Here is a 17,192-nt window from a genome sequence, read left to right on the forward strand (position 1 = left end):
ACATCAAACTATATTGGGGCAGTAGTGGCACATTTATCTTGGATGTAAGCAACAGCTACATAATTGGACTTAAAGCCCACTCAGTGAGAAGAAACTCATGTGTGGTGTTGTAAACATGGCCAAAAATACACATGGCTGGAGAGGTCATAGCACTTACAAAAAACCCAAAGGCTGTCCATCCCTAGATAAGTGTAATTTCTTATTGTGTACTAAATACGGATCATTGTATTTACAGATGAGTATGCCAGTAACGTCTCCTCACAAAATCTTCTCTTGCAACAGATGGCAACTATTACAGAGTTCTACAACTGGTCCCCAATCCTAGGTTACACATCTACAATGGATCCTCTACACCTAAGGCTCATGAAACATAGTGGTACAAGGGGTGTGGGAGACAGGCTTGAGCCTAGGGTGAAAGTCTTATTGACAGCCATACAGCAGGCCCGAGTAAATGGCCCAACTGCTGGAGCCACAAGAAACACCTTGTGACATTTGCTCCCATTGGCAGATCATGAGACTGATGCCTAGAGCTCGCCCCTCCCTAATCACCACCCTTGGAATCCAAAATTGCAACACTTAGATATTGCAACAGTCAGGGCCATGTGGTTTCCAGGAATCCAGGTGCTGTAATCTGAAACCCAGTATGCCAATGAGGCATCTTACCCTCTATTCTGTGATAAGATGTTAAGTCTGTTCTGCTAATAGGACACTAAGTCTATTATGCTAATAAGGTATTCTACTTGCTGTACTGTGATAGGATGCTAAACCTGTTATGCTAACAAGGTATCCTACTTGCTGTGCTGTGAATGGACCACTACCCCTGTATAAGCTTTTGCCTTCCTGCAATAAAGCAGACCTGTGTCACTGAACTTGGTCTCCTGTGTCTGAATGTGGCCTGCTGACACAGTCTCCTCACTAGCCCTGGGGTCTGGGACCCGGCAGAAGCAGCGATGACTGAAGATGGCACTGGGCGGGCAGAAGAGTGGCTTCAGCCCAGGGCAGGCAGAAGAGCGGCCTTAGCCCGGGGCAAGTAGAAGAGCGTCCTCAGCCCAGGGCAAGCAGAGGAGCAGCCTCGACGCCTGTGAGAACGGAGGAGCGACCGCTGCTAGCAGTGACCACAAAGGGGTAGAGAGAATACTAATGTATCTCTCAAGTCTCATCAATAAAACTCCTCCATGGAGGAGAGGTCCATGAACACAAAAGGACACAGATGGCCAAAGCATAGAAATAAAAGTCTGCAGAATGTGGGTCCTTGGACAGGACTCATATTAAACTTCACTCACTCAGATCTCAAGGACCATTGTGGAAGAGGCAGTTGAAAGATTGTAAGAGCCAGGGGAGAAGGTGCATGACCGTATTGAAATAGAGTCTTACAGGTTCCTTGGACCTTGCTCATATGAAACTATAGTAATGGTGTCAACATGCACAAGACCCATGCAAATCAAAGCAGACAAGAACCCAGTATGGAACTGTGTAAATGAGCAGCAGATCCAAATCTTAGCTGAAGAACTATTGGCAGTTGATTACTTCTGGGTGAGGAACATCTGATCTTCCTAAAGGGAGTGACTCTAGATAGGTTGACTAGATAGGTTGACTAGATCTCAGTCGATGAACTTGCACTGAGGGATGTTTGGGGACACTAACTTGACTCGATAAGCCTTAACATCGCTGACAAAATGCATGAAATCCAATGCAGGGGCATTATGAGAGGGTGCCAATGAGGAATGAGGTATAAAGATGATTAAGATATTCTGTATTAAATACACATAACTTCAATAAAGTTTTAAAAGTTGATAAATAATGCAAACATAAATGCATTTCCCAATAACATTGGAAATGAAAACACTGACAGTTTTTGATTATATAATCATGAGGAACTGATATTGATTCCCAAAACCCATGTAAAGAAACGTGGACATTTTGGTTTGTGTTTGAAATCTCAACACTGGGAAGGCTGAAACAGGCAGATCTCTGGAACTTGCTGTCTAGCCAACCTAGTTACATGGCAAATTCCAGACCAATGAGATACTTTGTGGAAAAACAAATAATATAGCAAAGTCAACTTTATGTTTCAGATCTTGACATTGTGAAATCCAATGGTTATGTCATTGTTATTTCCCACTAAATCCCTGATTAGATACTGGTATAGATCACTTCTCCTGACTTAATTCATTTTCTTCTATCTACTTCTGTGACGTATTTTCCCTTTTTATATTTCTTCCTTTCTCTCTTTTGTATGTATGTATGTATGTACATAGGTATGTGCATGCCACCACTCACATAGGAGATGAAAGTACAACTTGTGGATGTTGGTTTTCTCCTTCCACCATGTGGGCTACAGAAATCAAACTCAGGTTGTCAGGCTTGAGGTAAATGCCTTAATCCACTGTGTCATCTTGGCAGCCCACATTTCTCTTTTATTTTCCGAATTCTTGACGGATTCTTTTTAGTTTCTATTGCTGATTTTGTTTGATTTCCTGTTGGAAATAATAAATAATATAATGTCTCAGGAATTTAACTCCTAGGCAACTTTGCTATTCTTACTATGCCAGCTTCCTAGACAATTGTATTTCACTACAGGATTTTAAATATATTTTAAAAAGAGTGCAAGGATCTCATATTTATAACAGCAGCCTTGACAGCTCCACTGAGTTTCTGGTTTTTGAGAATATATAGAAGTCCTATACAACAATTTTGGTTAGATGTCATTAATCAGCTCAAATCTGAAATGACTGAAAAATAGAGCTCCTGTTTTCTCTCTAAACTTATTAGTCTTTTGAAATTTCAGAAAAGTGCTCCACCATTCATCTAATTGCTCAAGCTAAAAAGAAAGCCTTGGAATAATTTTTGACTTCTCTTTTCCCCTCAACTCCTTGTGCTAAATCTACAAATAGATCCTCTGAACTCTGCTTCCAAAATAGCTCTTAATATCCATTTTCTTCTATTTCTTCCAGTATCTCCCCAGTTTCTCTTTCAATCATTATATTGTTCTGCCTAGGTTCTTCTAAATCCTCCCAAACATCTCCCTCTGTTTACATTTCACATAGTCTCACTTACTAATAGTAGTCAGAATGACATTCTCAAAATGAACTTATCAGGTCACTCTCATGCCTAAAACCCTCCTGCAGCTTTCAGTTTTTCTTGAAATAAAATTCAAGTTGTTCAACCTAGTTTAAAAACAAGCCTTTATATATCCTGGGTACTCTGCCTTTCCAACATGAAGTCTCAATATTCTCCTTAGCTCCTTGTCCTCAAATCACTCTGGCCTAAGTTAACATATATGAATATGCATCAAAACTTGCAAAATATTCATAGAATAATACTTCATATTCATGGAATAAGAGAGTTAAGTTATTCCTTAAATTGTATTGGCAAAACTAGGTACTTAGGAAAATATGGTTTAGAGACCTACCCTACTTGCCATGCTGAAATACATTCTACTTACAGTGAAAACTTAAGTGCCATAAAACATAGAATCCAAACCAAAAAGTGTGGTATTATCACAGAAATGCATAGAAATATCAAATTGTCTATGATTGTAACATGATGATATGTTTATATTCCATAAATATGTTATTAAATATATCTGCCAAAATTTAAAGGACATATCTTGAAATATAGCATTTGGTGAATATTTTGCATAGTCAAATATGTTATTTTCTTTCATATGTCCTCTACTGCTTCCAAGTTTAATGCACAATGCTCAAGTGTCATTCAACATTCCTTTATTATTTTGTATATTCTTTATGCTTACTATGAGTATCTGTTAACTTTTTCTTTCACAACTTTGACAGGCCAAGTACACTTCTACACAGTATCTTCTTCATTCTGAGAACAAAACTAAAGGAGCAGGCCTATTCTTTGAAATGCCAGTCTTAGGACAAGTGAGTACGAAAACAACCATATGCATCTGTATGGCTCTTCAAAGTGCTCAGCAATGGCACATGGTAGTTTTGATTGTGTTTCATTGGACAACTGTGCAACATGCCTTAGACTTTTGCTAAAGAGATTAAGAATGCAACTCTTCTGGCAGAGATGACTCTATAATAAAGTTCTGGGTTAAAGTCCAGAACAGCAAAATAAAATAACAAAATATAATGTAGTTGGTTTGTCAAATGCATGGCTTTCAGATGAAGTAGCTATAGACTACCTAAGGCTGAATTAAGACAGCTCTAGTTAGGGTGAAATATTATAATGGGTGTACAAATTAATCCCTTAGGTATTCTTCTGAGTCTGTCATTATAGACTGTTACTTAAATCTTTTTGTGTGCTTTGATGTTTCAATCTATGATTTTTACTCTAGAGAGAAGCTTTTCTTTAACTATGATGGAATGTTATACTCCATGACTCTTAAAACAATCCAGATAAATATGGCCTATTTGTGAATTATGTTTCTGTGTATTTTGGAGAATCACAATAGAAAATATTGTCTCCTTTACTCCTCAGTGTCCATTAGATAGAGATCCATATGCTATCACCAGGCTACGTTTTTATCTGCAGAAACAAAGACTGTTTCTGGAGACTAATGTGTATGCTTTCATTCTTCAGACAATGGCTAGAAAAAAAAATCTTCCATATTTCTCTCTTTAGATATTTATTGTCAGAAATCGTTGTGCCTAACTCATTGCCAAATAGCCATTGCCTTTAGTCTGCTGCCTGGTATAATTTCTCTCTCTCTCTTTATTTTGAATAGTTCTTGTTGTACTTTATTCCCTGGATTTCCATATTTTAATTTTTAGAAGTTTGTATACAAAATGTTTTAGAAAATATTTCAGATAGTGAATCATAAAATATGAAAACATGTTCCATAATTATAAACTAATTTCAGAACAAAATGTTTCAGTTCATGATACTGTTATTTATCAAGTGATAGAGCGCATTATGCTTGAACATTGATTACTGTAAAAATATCTATTTATTTAAGAATAAGCTGCAAAAAATGAAACTCTTTGTATGTATCTCAGATTGCATGCACAAATATTTTATTTTGTTGAAGGTTCCTTTTTCCACACCATCACCAGTGCTTATCTCATGTCTTTTAAATAAAATCTACTCTTATCCAAGTGAAATATTTTTTAGTAGTTTTAATTTTCACTTCCATTATGGTTAGTGATTCTGAGCAGGTTTTATGTATCTACTAATAATTTGCCTGTCTTTTCAGAAATGTGTGTTTAAGTCCTTTGCTCCCTTTTAAATTTGGTTTTCTTACCTTTGAGTTTGGCATCCTAATATATATTTTTAATAACTACTTGCCAGATATGTGGTTTCCAAATATTTTTCCCATTCTATAGACTGCGTCTTCTTATTGTGAATTATTTCAACAAATGCTTTGCTAATTAAAAACGTTTTCATCTTATACACTTACTCTATTGTCATATAAAACCCCATTGTCCAGATCATCACTGATTTCACTCCTGTAATACATTTTAAATTAACTCTTGTATATGTTCAGTTATGAAGATATTTAGTTTCCTTATCCCCATTTATTGAATTTTAAGCACTTCCCCTTTGTTAGTTCTTGGCTCCTTTATAAAAAAATCAGTTGTTGGTACTGTGTGGGTTTATTTATAAAGTTTGTATCTTGCTTTATTGTTCAATATGTCTTTTTATATGAATACCAATTGTTTTGACTATAGCAACTTTATATTTTGAAATCTACGAGTTTAATGCTTTTGTTATTTTCTGATCAAGATTGTTTTGTACAGTTGAAGTATTTTATGTTTCTGTCTATGTTTCCCTATTATTTTTGTGAAAGACGCCATTCAAATTTTGATAGGAATGGTAGTATTAATCCTTCCAGTCCTTGACCAGGCTAAAAATTGGAAGATGTTTCTGATAAGGCCTGGAACGAACCAAAGATGCCCACTTTCCCCTTTCCTTTTCAACACATTATTCAGTGGTTCTGTTTAGAGCAGTTAGGCAAGAAAGAGTAATAAAATACATCTCAATAGGACTGTAAGAAGTATAATTGCATTTCTTTGTTCATGACATGATTTTATGTTATAGAAAAAATGCTAAAATCTTCCAACCCAAACTGCTAGAACACATAAAGTTTCAGGATACCCATAAAAATCAGTCACCTTTCTATATTCTAATAATGAACTTTTAGAAAAGGAAATTAAGAAACAATTCCACATATAAAGAATATTAAGCAAAAAATAATTTATGTGTAAATTTAACCAAGAAGGTAAAAGATCTGAAAAGATCCAATCACCGATGAAAAGTATTGATGAATACATGATTCCATGGAAAGCTGTCTTGTGCATATGGACTGAAAGAAACTTGTTACCCTGAAAGCAGTACACTTGTTTTCATGTGTAGTAAAATGTTCAAGAAGAACACTGTAATTTCGTGGATATTGTTGCTTAAGAGGACCTAAAATATATTTAAATGGAAAATATGTGGTAATTTAGCAGCAAAGTTAGGTAAATAATAATATTTGTAGAATAAAAAAAGTGACAAACAACCTGTAAGCCACCTAGGAATGCTTAACATTTGAAAAGAACTGGGTCAGATTCTTTTGCCTTAAGCAGGAAATGTCTGAATGGAAAGATATTGTAGAATTTATACTTGTGGTGCTGGGTATTGATCCCATGGTCTTATACATACTAAGCAAGTACTGTGCCACACACAGTCCTGCATCCTCAACCAGGAATATGTTTTAAACACTTATTTCTTTTCTGCAGTCACATTTATTATATAACATGTTGTGAAGTCATACTACATCTTTAAGGTCTGTTGAGGCTCCTTTATAAACTGGGAATTTAACTACGTAATGGCGGTATAAAGATTAACAGACATACTAGTCTGAAGTTGGTCACAAGTACTAAATAAATAAAAGAAAAAAAAATCTAGGGACTTTTCTACCCACCCAGTTCTAGCTATGTATTTTCAATCTTGTTGTAAGTTTGATTTATCCTCTATTGTATGTCAATTTCCTTTTTATTTTAAAATAACAATTTCAATATCACTTAATTCTGCTGTGCCTTTTACTCAATGAAAGGTCAATTATATGCTCTGATTAAATACCGTATAGTCTCTGCTCCTGTGAGACTAGCTTTAAAACGAGGATGCCAGAGACCTAGATATCAGGTGAATCTGTGCCCTATAAATAGCAAAGATAATAAGGCACTTCAGCTTTCTGCTAGTAAAACTTTACACAGGGTCTTAGTGACTAAAATTACAGGCATTTAGAATATCAGGAAGGAGAAAAATCTTATTATGGTAAAATAGCATAGTTTTGCCTCTCTGTAATAGTTATGATTTTTTTCCTTGCCTAAAATAACATAATTTTATGAGCTTATAATACCTGCTGGAAATTAAGAGGAGTACTGCATATTGCAGCTCATTAAGTGTTGATTACGTAAGTATTGCTGGGTGAAGCATCATTTGGATTTTCTTCCAGAAGCAGAATTCAGAATTTATCTCTACTGCTTCTGTTAGTGTTTTCTCAACTATGTGTTTGTAAAGTGCATAATTAGTCTTAGTTATTATCCTGAGTACCCATTCTCATATCTATTAGCAATCTTATGCCTGGAAAAATTTGTAAAAGAAGCAACACAGAAATCTATGTAGTGTTAGCCAGAATTAGCATTTATGAATATTTTAGCTGATTATTCTATAGCAAGTTTTCATTATCACCACATTATTTTCTCTGTTATATTTTAATTTGAATATGTATTAGCATGAATTAATTTAGTTTTCAGTGGAGGATACTTTAAGCAATGTCTATATCCCTGTTATATAACTCTCCAGAGAGAAAATGATTAAATAATGATGGAACCCATGATAGCTGCTTCTTGGTCTAGACACCAATTAGTTACATGTAATCCCCAGAACAAAGAATAGTCAGGACTTGTGGGGGTTGAAAGTGGGACTAGCATTTCTTCAACAACTGAAGGTAGGTTAGCATAGATATATTACTCTGGGCCTAATCAGAACACATAAATCACACTGAATATGGAACTGAATTGATAACTGGAACACTGGATATCAGCTTTGATAGCTTTTGAGAGCTTGAACGTTCTGTTTCGCTCTTCATCCTCTTCATCTTATGACATTTTAGAATACAGCAATCGAGATAAACCTGTTAAAAGGGAAATTAGGTCCTGTCAATCTTCTTTGTAAAACTTTCTAATGTCTACTATTTCACCTACAGATAAGAGCTCAAGTCCTTAAATATACCAGGCAGCACATAATCTGTCCCTCTTCACTTTCACTTCTATTCCTTTTCCCTCTCTGCATATCACCTCAGCCACAATGGTTTCTGTGCTGTTTGTCATGCATACCAGACTTTGGCACTTGCTGCTTCCTATTCCTAGATAACTCATTTCTAAGGTAGCATATGGCTTGCTCTTTCATTTCCTTTAATCAAATGTCAGCTCCATAATGAGGTGTCCCCTGGCAATCATCTATTTCATATTGTAACTTTCTTCTGACCCTTCAAAGTTCTTTTGTATGCATGTGTTTTCTCTCTTCCACATTTCAAAAACATAAATGGTCCTAATCAAATTGTGCTAATGTTATTCAAGTACATATTTTTCAGGGATATTGTAAATATTGAAAGATTAAGCACACACACATGCAGTAGCTTGACACAAAGAACATCCAATAAATATTAGCTACATATAGCTACCAAGCCTTAAATGAAAAATTATATACAAAGGGAGGAGTTGGAGGGGCGGGAGTGGGCATGGATTTGATCAAAATGCCTTATATGCATGTATGAAATTCTCAATAAATTGTTTATTTTTAAAAAAGCAAAAAAAACCACAAAAATAATTAATGAAACACTTTTAAAAAATTTATATATGAATCTCAGAAATCCCCTTTTGTCTAGATTAAGGACAAGATACATCCTACAATGCAATCTGAGCAAGTGATTGCCTTGTCCCAGGATCAAATATTTGGTCTCAAGTTCTTAACCTTCTGATGACAAACAAGAAGCAAGACAAAAACAAAACTGTATGAAGTGAGATAAATATCTGCCCCTTATAGCCCCTGACTAGACATTGAAAAGAGAGCTCAGTAGCAGGAGTTGAGCAATGATGTAGTAATGGCAAATTATAATTAAATGGGAGTAAGTTTTCAGTGTATAGTATCAGCATTTGATTAAGTTACAGTAGTTTGAATGTTACATGAAAGAAATGGGGATGCCAGGTATGTATGGACTAGAGAAGGGGAATATAAAGGAAGTGGCATAGCAAGGAGCACCGATCCTGGAAATGGACAGGCAGAGAAGCACAAGGAGTAAGACATCTAACAATGCCTCAAGTATTTCCCATGTATAGCTGGACACTCTGCAAAGTCCAGAACAGAGTGTGGCGGCTGCCAATGGAGGCATGCTGTGTTTATCTGCCCTTGAAGAAACATCTCAAATGGCTGCTCATGATACGCTGTTGTCTGAAATTACTCCTGGTAGTTCATGCTCCATGTTTACTAGTTGACTACTTCCCTCGTAACATTCAAGGGAATGCAAAGCCTCTATACAATTGCCTGTGTTTTCACATTGCCTAATGTAACATTATTCCTTCTGTGCTTATGAAAAATTTTACAATTTATCAGTTACTAGTTAAGCTCTACTTCCATCATGAAACATTTCCCAATGTTCTTGGGGAAGAGTCATGACTTTGTATTTGGTGTTATTACAGAACTTAACATATATTTCTAATATATTTAATATGTTTTCATTCCATTGTCTAATATATTCGTTCCTTTGTTTAGCTCTCCTCTCTGAAGTCCTTGTGGTCAAGGACTACATATTTTTATAATGTTGTTTATTCTTTGAGAATATCACGTATCTATACAATGTATCTTGATCATATCCACCTCACCCACAATTATCATCACTTAGCATTTTTATTCCTGGCTTACAAAATTTCTTAATAAAATTATGTTGAATGTGGAACAAGTACTAGAATTCTTTAAGATCTATAATTAGCCTATTCACCCATAGTACCAACTCAGGCTTAGAATTCTGCATTTCAAGCTCACAATATATGCTGTGTGTTTTGAAAATTATATAGTAACTCACCATTAATCTTCATTTCAGTTTCATTTTATAAAAATTCCATTTACCTATTGTCAACCCAGTCCAAAAAGATTAAATGGAAAATTCTAGAAAGGAAAAATTCATGAGGTATAAAGTGTATGCTATCTGAGTAGTGTATGAATTACTGTGCCATATAGGGCCATCCCACATGGAATGTGAGCAATCCCTTCATCCCACACATCCACATTTCATATATTTCTCATCCTTTACTAACTCAGGGTGCCTCTCAGTTGATTGGCTCTTTTGATATAAAAGTGCTTGTGTTCTAATAACCCTTATTTTATTCACCAATGGCCCAAAGTACCAGGATAGTGATGTTAGAAATTCCCATATGCCAAAGAAAATAAACTATACAGTGCTTTCATTCCTCAAGGTTATTTTTATTGAATTTTTGATAATTTCATAGAATATATTTGGATCATATTTAGATACCCTGTCTTATTTGCAATGTCCTTAACACTCTTCAACCATTTTTATGTATGTATATATATGTATATGTGTATATATATGCATGTATTGAGGCCTATGTAAATTGTTTCCCCAATTGCTCATTAGTGTGGATTATATACTAAAAACTGATCTATATACCCAGAGTCTCGTCTATAAAAGAGATTGAATCTTTCACTCCCAGGAGCCATCACATGACAACACTTAGGTAGGGATGGGGGTCCTTACCAAATTCCACATGATTATGCTGGAATTTTGTCTGGCTTGAGCTTATGTGGGACTCGTGCATGCTGTCATCATTGTTGTGGGTTCTTATCGGTAACTGCCCACTTGTCTGGAAAATTCTGTTTCTTTGTGGTCATCTACCACTGCTAGCTCTTATAATATTTCCACCCTTCTTCCACAATGTTCCTTGAGGCTGGGAAGACATAAATTTGATATACATGACCTACTGAAGAATAAGAAGTCTGCAGCCTCTCATTCTTTACATATTGGCCAGCTGTGGTTCTCTGTGTTAATAAACATCTGCTTCAGAAGGAAGCTTCTCAACTGAGAGTTGAGAAATACATTAATCTAGTGGTATGACAATAACTCATTAGGAGTCATGTAATACTATATCTACAGGTTCTCCCCTATGGCCTGTGGCCTGTCTAACCTCAGGTTCCTAGGTCTGATATCATTGGCAGGTATGGGTTCCATCTTATGATGCAAGCTTTAAATTCAATTAGAAAATGGTTGATTACTTCTGTAATATTCATGCCACAGTTGCACTAGTGGGCTTAAATTGCTACACCATGCATTGTTGTTGTAGCTTCCAAGATTCAGAGCTGAGTGAGACTGATGATTTAATTTTCTCTTCAGATACCACGCATAACATCTTCCAGCACTTTGGGAGCCCGCCGGTAGAGATGAGGCTTTGTAGTCAGGTCCAGCTTTGATTTCTCCGTGTCTGTTTTACAGCTCGACAGTAGGGTCTTAATGAATGTTCTGGTGGGTAACAAAGAGCAAGGGCACTGGCCAGTATTGTTCAAGGGTCAAGGGGACCCCTGGTCAACAGTTTCAAGACAGGGAGTCCATCCCTGACATTATTAGAGTTTACTTTGAAGCCTATAGTGACTAGTAGGGGCAATGATCCCTTCTTATAACTCCTTTTCATCTCTTTATAGTGTATATAGATATAATTTAAGAAGTTTCTACAGTGGGAGGTTTCCATATGACTTTTCCTAAAGACCTTTGATGTTAGTTATCCCTGCCCATACTCCCTCCTCTGCCCTGTCTACCCAACTGATTTAATCCTTCTTACTGTATTATTCCTCTTTCCCCTTTTATATCATTGTATTTAATCATTTCCTTACTGATTTAACCCTTCTTACTGTATTATTCCTCTTTACCCTTTTATACCATTGTATTCTTCCTTCCCTACCTAGAAGCCACCACTATGGGCATATATTAGCTTCCTGATGCCTCTCGATTTTCAAATTGAAACATCCAAATCTAAGATTTCAAAGCAAGTATCCAGAGACAACAAGTGACATTTGTCTTTCTGTTTCTGGTTTACCTTACTCACAATGGTTGTTACTTGTGAATTTAATAATTTCTTGGTTTTCAAATTTTATTAATGCTAGTGAAAGTTTTTCAAAATTCAAATGACATATTTGATAATATTTAGATCCACTCCTGTATCAGCACCCCCCGTTACTAACCCTTCACCAAATATCTGTATCCTAATGTCCAGACACACCACACTGAGGCCTATAGTTTGTGTCCCCACATGTGGTCCTCAGCCTCAACTGGCTCTGACATTTCTGCCCCCTCCTTTACAATGATTTCCAAGCCTTGAAAAGCATAATTTTGACATAGGTGGTCCAATTCAGGGATAAGCACTCTGCAGCCTCCTATTCTCTACACGTAAGCCAGTTGTGGTTCTCTGTTTTAACCACAATACACTGCATAATAAGCTTCTCTATTGAGAGTTGAGAGGTATATTAGTTTATAGGTATGATCGTAAGTCATTAGAAATCAGTTTAATATTATATCTCTTTTACATAGTAGTTGTGCTAGGCATTCTGTAATTGTTTGTTGCCTGGCTAGCCTCAGATTCCTAGGACTGATATCACTCTCAGATATGGGATCCAACCTATGGAGTGGACCTTGAATCCAATTAGAAAGTAGTTACTTACTCCTACTGTATTTCTACCACCATTCCACCTGTGGGCATATCTTGCGAGGCCTAGTGTTGCAGCTTGCAGAATTCACAGCCGGGTAAGGTTCATGGTAAGTTTTCTCTTCAGTAGTTTGTAAAGACAACTTCATGAACTATACAAACTAGCCAGTAGAGATAGGTCCCGAACTCAGCAACAGGCCTTGTTCTACAGTTCATGTATATGTTGTCTTCAACAATAGGTTATTACCTTGAAGATCTGGTGGGTAACCAAGAGCAGGGGTGATAGCCAGTATTGTTTGAGGGTCTATGGGTTCCTCTTGTCAAGAGCCTCAAAAGAGAGAGTCAGCTTCTGGCTTTCAAGTTTTAACTTTGCAAGCCCATAGTGTCTAGCAAGGCTAATGTCCCATTGGTATGAGGTAACTCCTTTTAATCTCTTCTTATGATGTATAAGTATATATGTTAGATTCTATAATGGTAGGTTTCCATATGATTTTTCCTAAAGGCCTTTCGTGTTAGTTATTGCTCTTGTATTCCTTCCTCTGCTGTACCTTCCCATTCCACACCCCATTTAAAACTTCATACATTGTAATCCCCCTTTTTCTCTTTGTATCACTGCATTCTACACCCCCCCGAAAATCCCCCACCCACATGCACCCATGGCCATTTATCAGTTGCTTGACATCTCTGAATTTTCAAATTGAAATATGCATATCTAAGATTTCAAAGGTAGCCACACAGCTAAGAGATAGAACATGTGACAATTGTCTTTCTGTTTCTAGGTTACCTCACTCAGGATGATTGTTTTCATTTACCTGTGAATTACATAATTACATTTTTTAAGGAGCTGAATAATATTCCATTGAGTATGTGTACGACACATTTATTATCCATTGGTCAGTTGATGAACATCTTGGCTGTTTACATTTCTTGGATATTTTGAAACAAGGTGGCACAAACATGGATGGACAGGTATTTCTGTAGTAGGGTACAGAGTTCTTTGGGTATATGCCCAATACTGGTGTGAGTGAATCAAATGGTAGGTCAATTTCTTGCTTTTGAGGAAAATCCACACTGATTTTCACAGCGGCTACATCAGTTTTTACTTCCACCAGCAGTGGATAAGAGTCCCACCTTCCACTTCCTCAACAGCATTTGTTATTGGTTTTGGGGCTTTTTATTTTTTGGGGGGGGAAGCCTTAGGCATTCTGTATGGGGTAAAGTAAAATCTCAAAGTGGCTTTAATTGGCATTCCCTTCATGACTAAACATGTTGAACAGTTTAAAATTATTTCGCAGCCTTTGCATTTCATCTTTTGCGAACTCCCAGTTCAGTTCCTTATATCAAATTTTAGTTGGGTTGTGCATTTTTTTGATGTTTAGTTTTTTTGAGTAGTTTATTCTTGATACTAACCTTCTGCTAGAATGATAACTAGTAAAGACTTTTCCAATTCTGTAGGTTGCCTCTTCACACATACAATGGTGTTTTGCTGAACACAAACGTTTTAGCTTCATGAGGTCCCATTTGTCAATTTTGGATTTAATGATACCACTATAGGTGTCCTGTTCAGAAAGATATTTTCTGTGCCTATCAGTTTCAGTGTATTTCTTACTTTCTCTTCTATCTAATTCAGGGTATCAGGTCATATTTTGAGTTTCCTGATCCATTTGGAATTGAGCTTTGTGTATGCTAAGAGATAAGGACCTAGCTTCATTCTTCTACATGCAGCCATACAGCTTGACCATCTTTGTTTGTTGAGCACGCTGTCTTTTCTCCAACGTGTATTTGCAGTCCCTTGTCAAAAAGTCAGGTGTTCATAAATGCATGGATTTTAATCTGGAACTTAAATTCTAGTCCATTGATCAGTGTGTCTGTTTTTATACCAGTGCCACGCTGTTTTTATTACTCCAGCTCTCTAGTATAATTTGAGATCAGGAATGGTAAGGCCTCAAGCAGATTCTTATTTAAGATTATTTTGGTTATTCTGTGTTTTTCTGTTTCACTTTTCTATGTCTATGATTTTTAGGTTTGTTCTTTTTATAGTGTACCTGTGTTATTTTCGATTTGAGTGGTTCATGACCCCCAAGCTCATCTTCAAGTTCTGATATTCTTTTACATTTTATTAACTTCCTATGTTCTTCTTTCCATTACAGTTTTTGTTTGAGTTTCTGAGTTTTTACTTCAAGTTTTATTTCACTATTGCTTTTCTCCAGAGAGTCTATCTCTTTACTTACTGGATTCTAATTTCATATTATGAATTTTTATTTATTTTATTCAGCTGATTGTGTTTTAACGGTCTTCATTCACTTCTTTATTCATATCTTCTTTGAGTTTCTTGAACATATTTATAACTATTTATAACTGCTATTTTGAAATCATTGTCTTTAGCATCTGCTACATTGCTATTCTCAGGAAACATTATGATGGGGATGCTAATTTCTGCAGCAGCTATAAAACCTTGGTTATTCATGCTGTTTGTGTTTTGTTTTTTATTCCTGGGCATCTGGACTTGCATTGTTGGTTATGTTTCTTAACGTGGGTAGGTTATCTCATGTTTTATGAATTTTTTTTTTTGTAAATTTGTGCGCAGTTTCCCCAACTTGTCTGGTTTTGGCCCAGCAGAGTAGTGCTTAATTTTCAATTTTGGGATCACTTTATGTTGATATGCAAATGGTGTATAAGAAATATTCTCAGTTAAGCCAAGAATAGGTTTAAATTTTGAGTTCTGATTCCGGGGTTCATTGCTCACAGATCTGGATCAGTAGGGTGGCCTAGGTGGTTGCTAGGTGAACAGGTTGGCTGACAGGTTGGCTAGGATTGCTCACAGGGATTCTAGTAATTTGAGCAGCTCTGAGATCTGAGATGGCACTACACAGGGCAATATTGAAATGGAAACTCACCACAGCAGGTCTAGAGAGGCACCAGAGCAGTGTGCAAAAGTCCTAGCAGAGCATAGGTGGCAGGGCCCAGGGAGGTGTCGAAAAGGGAGCTCATGGGGCTGAAGAGATGGCTCAGCAGTTAAGAGCACTGGGTGTTCTTGCAGATGACCAAGGTACAGTTCCCAGCACCCATATGGTGGCTAACAATTGTTCATAGCTCCAGTTCCAAGGACTTTGATGCCCTTTTCTGTCTTCCACTTGCAAGCATGACATAGATACACTTACATGACTGCAGACAGTACACACATATGCATACAATACAAATAGTAAATAAGATTAAGAAACAAAAGGGGAGTTCACCATACCAGCTCTGGGAGAGCTCCCACCCAGGGCTCAGGGACCACTGCAGAAGAGGGGACTGGTGTTGTTTTGATGCTACATCTTGGTTTAAAATTTTGAGTCAGTCAAGAATATATTGCAGTGAAACCCAAAGAGAAAAGACCAAATTCATTGTTGTCTGGAGAAAATGAACAACTATGGACGATAATGGTGATCAGAATGCCTCCTGAACTTTTGTTTCCATTGCAGCTCATTTACACTTAATTCGAAACAAATGAAGTGGATATATAGCCAGCATGGTTATGTCTGTTAAAAAGATAAGGGTTAAAATGCATTTACACTGAAGGACATTTATGTACAAACACCTGAGTGAATAGATCTCAGCATGTATGTCAGAGTGGATAGTGTTCAATGGGGTATAGGGGGAGGCATGGATGGGGAGGGGTCTGTATTGAGTGGGAAATGTTGTATAAAATTTAAACAGCTCAATAAAAACAAATCATGCATATTTATTCCCTACCTGCTGTTAAGAGAAATATAATTATCAATCTCAAGAATATCAAATTATGAAGGTTAATTTCAGTACACACTAACAGGTGATTTGATATTTTATAAAAATAAGTACAATAATGAAAACTCATCATGATGAAAAATATTTAAAAAGATAGCTTGTGATATTATTGGTATAATACCTAGAGATTTATTTAATGTGATTAAAAATATAGTAATACTAGCTATCACACATAAAGCCTCCAACAGATAATACATTTACCTCATTTGATACAAACACATCTGCCCTAAAGTTTTGTAAATGAGGTAACTTTTTGATTTTCACAAACATGACATTTTAACAAATATGATAACACTAATGTATGCATCAGTGCCAACATATCTTAAACATTTTATATCAAGCTGTGACCTTTTCTGTTTGAAGTAATATTTGCATTACTTTTCCTTGTGTTCATAAAATACACAGAGAAAATCAAATGATATAATCTGAAATGTAAAAGTATGTTTGGAAAATTGTTCAAACCCAGGTATTTATTCAGGAATTCAATAGACAAAACTGCTGATTGAAAATGCAACTGAAGGCTCCTGCCTTAGTTTGTTTAAAATACCATCCAATGAATGATGCCGCATGACAGATCAAATGTGTTCATTAAAAAAGAAGAAAAAGAATAAGAATAAGAATAAGAAGAAGAAGAAGAAGAAGAAGAAGAAGAAGAAGAAGAAGAAGAAGAAGGAGTGCTAAGAAGAGCCAACAGAGATTTCCTGAGGGGCTATATTATAGTCCACTGGGTATTTAGAGATCATT

This window comes from Nannospalax galili, unplaced genomic scaffold (genome assembly GCF_000622305.1).
Source record: "Nannospalax galili isolate Female #2095 unplaced genomic scaffold, S.galili_v1.0 scaffold537, whole genome shotgun sequence".
Lineage (NCBI taxonomy): Eukaryota > Metazoa > Chordata > Mammalia > Rodentia > Spalacidae > Nannospalax > Nannospalax galili.